This window comes from Budorcas taxicolor, chromosome 2, assembly GCF_023091745.1.
Source record: "Budorcas taxicolor isolate Tak-1 chromosome 2, Takin1.1, whole genome shotgun sequence".
NCBI classification, from domain to species: Eukaryota; Metazoa; Chordata; class Mammalia; order Artiodactyla; family Bovidae; genus Budorcas; species Budorcas taxicolor.
Window position 1 is genome coordinate 85995350 of NC_068911.1, and position 8608 is coordinate 86003957.

General features: G+C 41.1%; 1 pseudogene; it reads right to left on the minus strand.

The window, feature by feature from the left end:
* Positions 1-461: 461 nt before the first annotated feature.
* Positions 462-1585, minus strand: LOC128043674 (lysocardiolipin acyltransferase 1-like; annotated as a pseudogene).
* Positions 1586-8608: the final 7023 nt, after the last annotated feature.

The following is an 8608-nucleotide window of genomic DNA, read 5'->3' on the forward strand; positions in this document are numbered from 1 at the left end:
CAGTACCAAGAGGAGTCAAGAGGAAGGACCTTCACCTCCATGGTTAAGTGCCAGCACTTGATCTGGCTGGTGCACAGGAGCCCCAAATCTGCCTCTTGTCTGGGAGTTGTTGGAAAGTATGATTGGGCCTTTAACACAGTCTTGTGTGTACCATGTCTGCTAACAGCCTGATGATTGTTTACTAATATTCTGGCTTGTATTCCTTCACAGTGATTGCTCCCTGCTATGGTGTTGAAATTACATTCAGAGATGTAAAAAAAAAAAAAATATATATATATATATATAGAGAGAGAGAGAGAGAGAGCAATATTTTCCCACTAAATTAAGGGAAAATATTTGTAACAAATAACAATAGTAGTGAGAAATATTTGACATAGTAGTGCAAAAATGCATCACAGTTTACAAAGGCTTAAAACATTTCCAAAATATCCCTAAGCTTTTACACTGTGAACCTTAGAATCTTACTCATTTTTCTTTGCACTTAAACATGGGTGTTTGTCTAAACAATGGTAACATGCAAGTCTGATGACCTCTAGACCATCAAATATTCTCTCCTGCAGCACAGAGGTGATGGTGATTATAAAATATCACTGGACAAACTGTACAAATAGATGAGCAGGTACATTGCAGTACTGAGCAGGGTCCAGTACAGTAGGAGAACAATTTGACCACAAGGACCCTGGGCTCAGACTTGCAAGCTGGAATGGCAGTCTGTCTCATAAAGTTAAATGTCTTTTCTCCTTAATAGAAGGAGCACAGCTTCTCTTCTTTCTCCTCCCACCATTTTTGGCACCAGAGCTGGAGGTCCTCCTTGGACGTGGGGAGGATATCCATTGGGTATCAGTGGACGTGGAAGTGGATTTCCTTGAGAGAGTCCCTGAGGAGGAGGCGCCTCTCTGAAGAATGTTGTGAGGATATGTCGCCTTGATGTCACGGGCAGCATCCAGGTTCTTAGATGGTCTACTACAAAAGTAAAGCTGTAGCTTTTGGATATAAGACATATTCATATTTCTGAAGTCCATTCTTTTCAACAAATTTATTATTTCAAGCCATGCTATTTTCTATGAGATCAGTCCCTTCTGGGAATATGAGGAGCTGAAGTGGTTCACCGATATCACAAAAATAATCATGTCTTAGAATAACTCTTGCCATCCTTCCATTTCCTCTGAATGAAGATATAGGCACCATCCTGCATGGCCCAACCAAATCCAGGGACACATTTGAGACTGGCTTTGAGGTAAATTTTCTCTAATCTGAAATAGCTATATCTCATCAGACAATTCCACAGGAATATCCAGTCCACTTTTGCCCAGTGATTCATGATAATAAAACGTCTTTCTCCAGGAACAAATCCATTACCTGTTATAAAAGTGGTTATAACAGGTGATGCATTTAACAAATGCATTACCTCCAGCAATGCCACAGGTAGTGTGAGCCAAGTTGCCACAAGGCAGTTGTTGATCCAGCAATACCATGATGGGTTTATAAACATCAAAGGTGAACAAGGATCCAGCATGAAAATGCTTCCAAAAAACCTTCCCCCAAATAGAGCGACTATAAAATAAATCCCTCTCCATGACACCATGATTATTCTGAAGTGAGTCCTTAATCAGACAGATGAATTGTAAACTTCTTCCAGTCTGTGTTTTGCCTTTCAGGCTCTCTGTGGTGCCTTAGGTGATTCTTCCCTTGGAGTGGCTTTCCTCCACTGGGCTTCCTTTATACTAGACTTTGTTGACTTTGATATAATTAAGTTTTCTGTAGTAGCAGAAATCAGAAAACTAGAGGCTTCTGTTAAGCCTGGTGCTATTATACCTTATTTGACCCAATAGTTCTCAAAGGGTTTAAAATTCTCCCCAAACTCAGTAACAAAGTACTCACTACTCTCTTATTTTTCCTAAATTAATAAACAGTATCCCTGGGTCTGGAAGTCCCCTGGAGAAGGGTATGGCAACCCACTCCTTATTCTTGCCTGGAGAATCCCATGGATGGAGGAGCCTGGCAGGCTATAGTCCATAGGGTTGCAAAGAGTCAGACATGACTGAAGCGACCCAGCATACACGCACATCTCCATTCATATAGTTACCAAAAAGCCAAAACAAACAAATGAAACACCTTCGTATTCTCTTTACTTGCTCAGTAGGTGCTCCCCTCCTCTAACCCATTATTCTTCACATCCAGTCAATCTTCCATTCTGCCTTCAACATGTGTGGTGGACTGTGAACTGTACTTCATCACAGTTAATGACCTGGCTTACTCCCTCGCCATCTCTCATGCCATCTCTTGTCTGGAGCATGGAAACTGCCCTTAACTGGTCTCTTCCTTACATTCTGTCTTTGACCCTGTCACCGACAAAGTCCCCTCTTCAGGATATGAAGTTGATCGTGTTACTCACCTGATTAAGATCCTTCTATAGGTCCCATTGCCCACAGGATAAAGACACTCTTTTAGCTGAGAATTCACAATCTGGCCCTAACCTTTCCTGTCTTCTCTCTCAGCAACATCTGCAAAACTCTGGTCTGAGCCCGATGAGTGCCCTCTCACTCATCCTAACTTCGCACTGCTTTCTTTTTTGGCTTGAAGCCCTTTCTCCCTTTATCCCACCGACAGTTCCCTTCCTTTCTTTCAGAGGACCACCCCAGCAGAAGCAGCTGTTCCCTTGTATGTGTTCATCTAAGTTTCATGTTCATATAATCAAAGAAGTCTTTGCCAAACTCAGGTAACAAATATTTGTATTCTTTGTTTCCCTCTAGAAATTTCTTTTTTTTTAGTTTCCACACTTATTAAATATTTGATTAATTTTTTGTAAACAATGTGAACTATGGATTGAAGCTCTTTTTTCTCTTCTTTGTCTTCATCTTCTTTATCGTGTTCATACAAAACTATATTTGTTGCCTCATTATTTAAAAAAATCCTTTGTCTATCGAGTTATCTCTGAACCTGGTCAAAAATCAGTTGTCTGAATATATATGGATTTATTTCTGGGTTCCCTGCTCTCTGATACCAGTACCACACTCCCTAAATTACTGTCATTTAAGAATTTAAGTCTTAACATCCACTAATATTAATCCTCCAACTTTTTATTCTTTTTCAAAGATGTTTTGTCCTTTGATTTTCCTTAGAAATATTAGAATCTACACGTCAATTTCTAAAACAACTTTTTTTCTTGGATTTTGATTAAGATGGTATTGAATCTGTATATTTATTTGGAGGGAACTGTTAATAACATCTTAACAGTATTGAGTCTTTCAACTAGTTAAAGATCATTTTTAAAGCTCATTTAAATTTCTCCCAGCAATATTTTGTAGATTTCAGTATGTATACAGATCTTGGCTGTTTTTTTCAGATTTATCCTTATCTGGTTAAAAGACCGCATGAAAGTGAAAACTAGTTTTCTGAGACATGAGAACTATAGGCTTGACCTTATAGTAAAAGCAAGGAGCCACACTTCAGCACACTACAGACAGTGGTATATAAAATAAGACAGTAGAGTCTTCTGAAAAATGACTGTGGTTCATGTTGATAGAATTGCCAAGAGTAGGCTGGATGGGTGGTGGCAGGCTTATGATTGGAATCAGTCTTCTTAAGGATTTACAATGAGACTGGTCAAAAGTGAATAAAGTCTAGGAATCTGTTCTGCATGGACTGTTAATTTTTTTTTTTTTTTTTTTTAGTGATAACGTTAAAACTTTTAGGCTGGTCTGAAATGACTCCTCATGTCTCCTTGATACTTTCAGATAGATACACTGTTTATTTCAGTATCATAGAGTTTAGCAGATGAAATGAGATAGCTACTTTATTCTATCACTGATTAACACCAGATCAGGTTCTGTTCAATGATAGTGAAATCCCCATGTCTGGCAACCTTTAGAAATTGAATAGCTAATAATCTGTGATGGATGGTGCAGACACTGACCTCCTGAGAGTCAAAGGCTACATGACTATAAAACCTCCGAAGACACCTTAGAGCTCTATGTACAATTAAATAATAATAATGTTAAATGAGAGTTATTTAACTTTAACAAAGGACACCGCTTGAGTTTATGTCACAATAAGTGGATTTCCTTCTACCCTTGAATCCTTCTAGGCAGGGAAGATATTTGCTATTGAAATGCTTTGCAGCTAAGTCATTTGAGTGGCAGTTGACAGTTCTGAAAGGCTGTGGTCTTGGAAGCTGATGCATCCACTACCCATCCTGAATTCCAAATAGAGTTATTTTTAACTCCATTATCAGTGCATATGACTGTCCTTGCTGGGAAAGTGAGCTAAACTGATGTGATGTTTCTGTTGCTGAGGTGAAAGAGCGAGAGGGGCAGCCAGTTGTTTCACATGCTCCTAGTAGACAACATTGAAAAAAGAATCACAATCCAAATAAATAAAATAACCATTTCAGTGAACTAATGAGGAATACCAAATGTTTATCACTGAAGCAAATGACAAGTTTCAAGGATTTTCTAGTGTGATTATTCTACCTCAGCTTAATAATTCAAGTGCTGATGGGATCATGGTGATGGTACAAAGACCATATTCAGAAGATCTCTTCACATTCATTTCATAGAGTGCTTTTGAAGGCATGTTCAATCCTCCTGACATTTTTATCTCTCTGGAGAACCTCTTTCAACTCTCACACATTATCCCATTCTTCATAAATCACTCAGTTACAGACTTCAAACTTCAGTTCACTCAATTCGACACTTACTGAGTTAGCACGTGCAAAGCATTACATTAGAGCTGGAGGGGATTCCAAGAGAGATATAACATAGCCTTCACCTTCTAGGGGATCACAGTCTAATGGGGAAGAGAGATACATACATCAGTAATTTTAAAACAAGGGAATCTCTGATATGTGTTTCTGCTATGTTGTGGAAAGAGAGAGGAATCATGGTTGTGTGCAAAGTTGTAGAAATAGTACTTTTCTTGTACCGATGACTTCTTCAATCTCTTCCTAAGTCTGGTTTTGCTCATCATCTTATGACGAATCATGTAGAATACTTGCAGTTGCAAGTACAATAATAATTAACACTGGCTTAGTGAGAAAAAGAAATCTTATACAAAGTAATCTGGAAGTAGGTACTTACTTCCCATACAGTCACATAGTATCATTAAGAACTTGGACTCTTTATTTACCTCTCCACTCTACCATCTTCAGTAGTGAATTTTCATCATTTAGCTTGATGCTTCCTGGTTGCAGCAGGGCTGCTTCAGCTCTAATTGTCACTTGCTATGCAATTCACCTAAAATGAGAAGAAAAGATTTCTCACTCTTTATATCAGGGAGAAAAGTCCTGCTCAGGAGAAACCCAGGACAATTTCTCTTACATCTCATTTGCGAGCACTAGGTCATGTTTGCTCCTTAGCAAAGGGGTAACTCTTAGCTTACTTATCTTTGATCAGTCATATTTCATTTCCTGAATCTGTGGTTGGGTGAGAGTTCTGCTTTCCCTGAGAATGTTACTGCCCAAACACAGCTGAGAATATAGAAACCAAAAAGAGGAGGGAAGGAGAGTTAGCTACCAACAGCATCTGCAAGAATACATCCATTTATCTGAGCACTCAGAGCTTATGTTACTGGAAGGGAGATCCCTTCTAGGACCCAAGAGTGAGCTAACACTCGGAAATGTCTGAGGAGACACACTTACTGACAAAGCAAAGACTTGATTGGGATGCAAAAGACTTCCCACCTGGGAAGGGATGGCACTCATCTTTCTTTTGCCATATTTGGGTCCTTCCTGGTGTTATGCGCATGACTTAGCCAAGATGGATTCCAGTGGAAAGGTTTCTGGGAGGTTGTCAGGATATATTATGAGCTAGTGTCTCTTCCATTTCTTTGGCCCCTCCTTAATGCTTTTGGAAAAGACCCTGGTGCTGGGAGGGATTGGGGGCACGAGGAAAAGGGGATGACAGAGGATGAGATGGCTGCATGGCATCACTGACTTGATGCACATGAGTTTGAGTGAACTCCGGGAGTTGGTGATGGACAAGGAGGCCTGGTGTGCTGCGATTCATGGGGTTGCAAAGAGTCGGACACGATTGAGCGACTGAACTGAACTGCTTTTGACTGGTGGTAGTTTGTCATTTCCATGTTCCTTATAGGGACCTCCCATAAGGAGGTCTCTTCTGTAACTACTTCTTGTTTAGAGTGGGCACTATCCTGGCTAGTAGAGTAGAAGTGTCTCTCTGCCTGATCTAAATCAAGATATTCTATGTCTGAAATTGGCTTCCACTCTTGTTTAGTGACTAAGTCATGTCTGACGCTCTTGGGACCCCATGGACTGTAACACACCAGGTTCCTCTAACCATGGAATTTTCCAGACAGGAATACTGGAGTGGATTTCCATTCCCCTTTCCAAGGAATCTTTCTGACCCAGGGATTGAACCCACGTGCCCTGCATTAGCAGGCAGATTTTTTACTTCCAAGCTACCAGGGAAGCCACACTTTAGTAACATCAGTCTAGTCTGAAGCTGTTGGAGCCTGCTAAACTTTGTGAGAAGTTGAAACAGAAAGGGCCCAAACCGGAGGCCTAACAAGATACCATAAAATGGCAGGAGCCAATGGAGGAAGGAGAGAAAGTGCCAAGTGCCTGTCGTGACCAAATCTCGTTTTTTTTGTGGCCTGTTCTAAGAGCCCCTCAGTGTCTTCTTGGACCTTCCCAGAATGGTTATAATAAAAAAACAAAATTCTTCCTTCAGATAGACAGGCGCTTCCCTGTCCTGAGGTCAGTATAGGGCCTGGTGATTTTGTAGGATCATAGTGGCTAAGTAATCTTGTTGGGATTATAGACATCAGAGGGTCCTTGCAGTCTTGTTTGTGGTTACAGCAGTGTTACTAGAAAGCCGCTGAAACTTATGTAGAGAGGTCCCTTTGGGGGCAGCTCTCCTACCAAACCTTGAGGTTAATCCCAGGGCCAGAAACAAGAGGGTAAACACCACTATGCAGTATATCCTCTGGTGGTGATACACTGATTGAGGCAAGGAGGCATCACTCCAGGCCAGATCTGTGTGTAGTGTGACTTACCCTAGAGAACAGGTCCCTGATCAAAAAGGGGGAAGAGGTAAGTAAGCTCTATTCCTGCATATGGTGCAGACACCATGACTGGGTTCAAGCTGGGTGACAAAATGGTTTTGCCAAATGGAGGTAGAACTTCTCTCTTACAAGTGGAACACAGCATAATGGGATGGGGCAGAGCTTCTGGGTGGAAATTGTCACCCTGCTTGCCCCAACGCCAGGAGCAATAAGAGTGTTTGGAAAGGGACTCAAGTGCTGAGAGGCCTCTTGTTATGTGTCCTCAAGGTAGAGAGTGTTACATGTGGATTGCCACCATAGGGCTTGGTTCTCAGGGATGAGGACCCTACAAGGGAATAATAACAGTCAAAGGTGCCCATCTGATTTAGAAGTCAGGGTGATTTCGAAATTGAGACATGTTGGTTGTCCCGAACAGAATATGGATTTTCAAGACGGGATGATGGCATTTAAGGAGGGCCTCAAACCTGGGGATAGGTATAGTGTGTCTTTTTTTTTTAACTTCCAATTTCTAGGCTTTGGGCTAAATCATATTACTGCAGAGCAATTGCTGGATCCTGGTTTTTCTTGTCAGTTCCAATGCTGAAGGTTACTCTACACTGTGAACTGTCCAGGTGTCCCACAGACTCTCCTGTTAGAGACACTGCTGTTTTTTTTTTTTTTTTTTAAGAAAATAGGGAATGCCACTCAGGGGATGTTGGTCAAGAGAGAAATTAAGGATTCAAGTGGCATTACAGATGTCACTGTGGGAGTAAATATAGCCAGGTATTGCTGGTACCAGGGCATAAAGCTATTTCCCCCTTTTATCTGAAAGGCTATGCCATGGCCAAGATGAGTGCATGGAGTGGTAGCATACAGGTGGCCCTAGACATAGTTTAACTAGGGCTCTTTTAAGAATCTGGTTGGCATGCTCTACCTTCCCTAAAGTTTGGGGCCACCAGGATGTTGTTATTGTTGTTCAATCATTCAGTCATATCTGCTGACTCTTTGCCACCCCATGAACTGCAACATGCCAGGCTTCCCTGCTTCCCTATTTCCCAGAGTTTGCTCAAATTCATGTCTGTTGAGTCGATGATGCCATCCAACCATCTTATCCTGTGTTGCCCCTTTTTCCCCGTGCCCTCAATCATTCCCAGGATCAGGGTCTTTTCCAATGAGTCAGCTCTTTGCATCAGGTGGCCAGAGTATTGAAGCTTCAGCATCAGTCCTTCCAATGAATGTTCAGGATTGATTTCCTTTAGGATTGACTGGTTTGACCTACTTGCAGTCCAAAGGACTCTCAAGAGTCTTCTTCATCACCACAGTTCAAAATCATTAATTCTTCAGTGCTCAGCCTTCTTTATGGTCCAACTCTCATATCCATACATTACTACTGGAAAAACCATAGCTTTGACTATACAGACCTTTGTTGGCAAAGACATGTCTTTGCTTTCTAATACACTGTCTAGGTTTGTCATAGCTTTTCTTCCAAGGAGCAAGCGTCTTTTAATTTCATGGCTGCAGTCACTATCCACAGTGATTTTGAAGCCCAAGAAAATAGTCTGCCGCTGTTTCCATTTTTTCCCCATCTATTTTTCATGAAGTGACG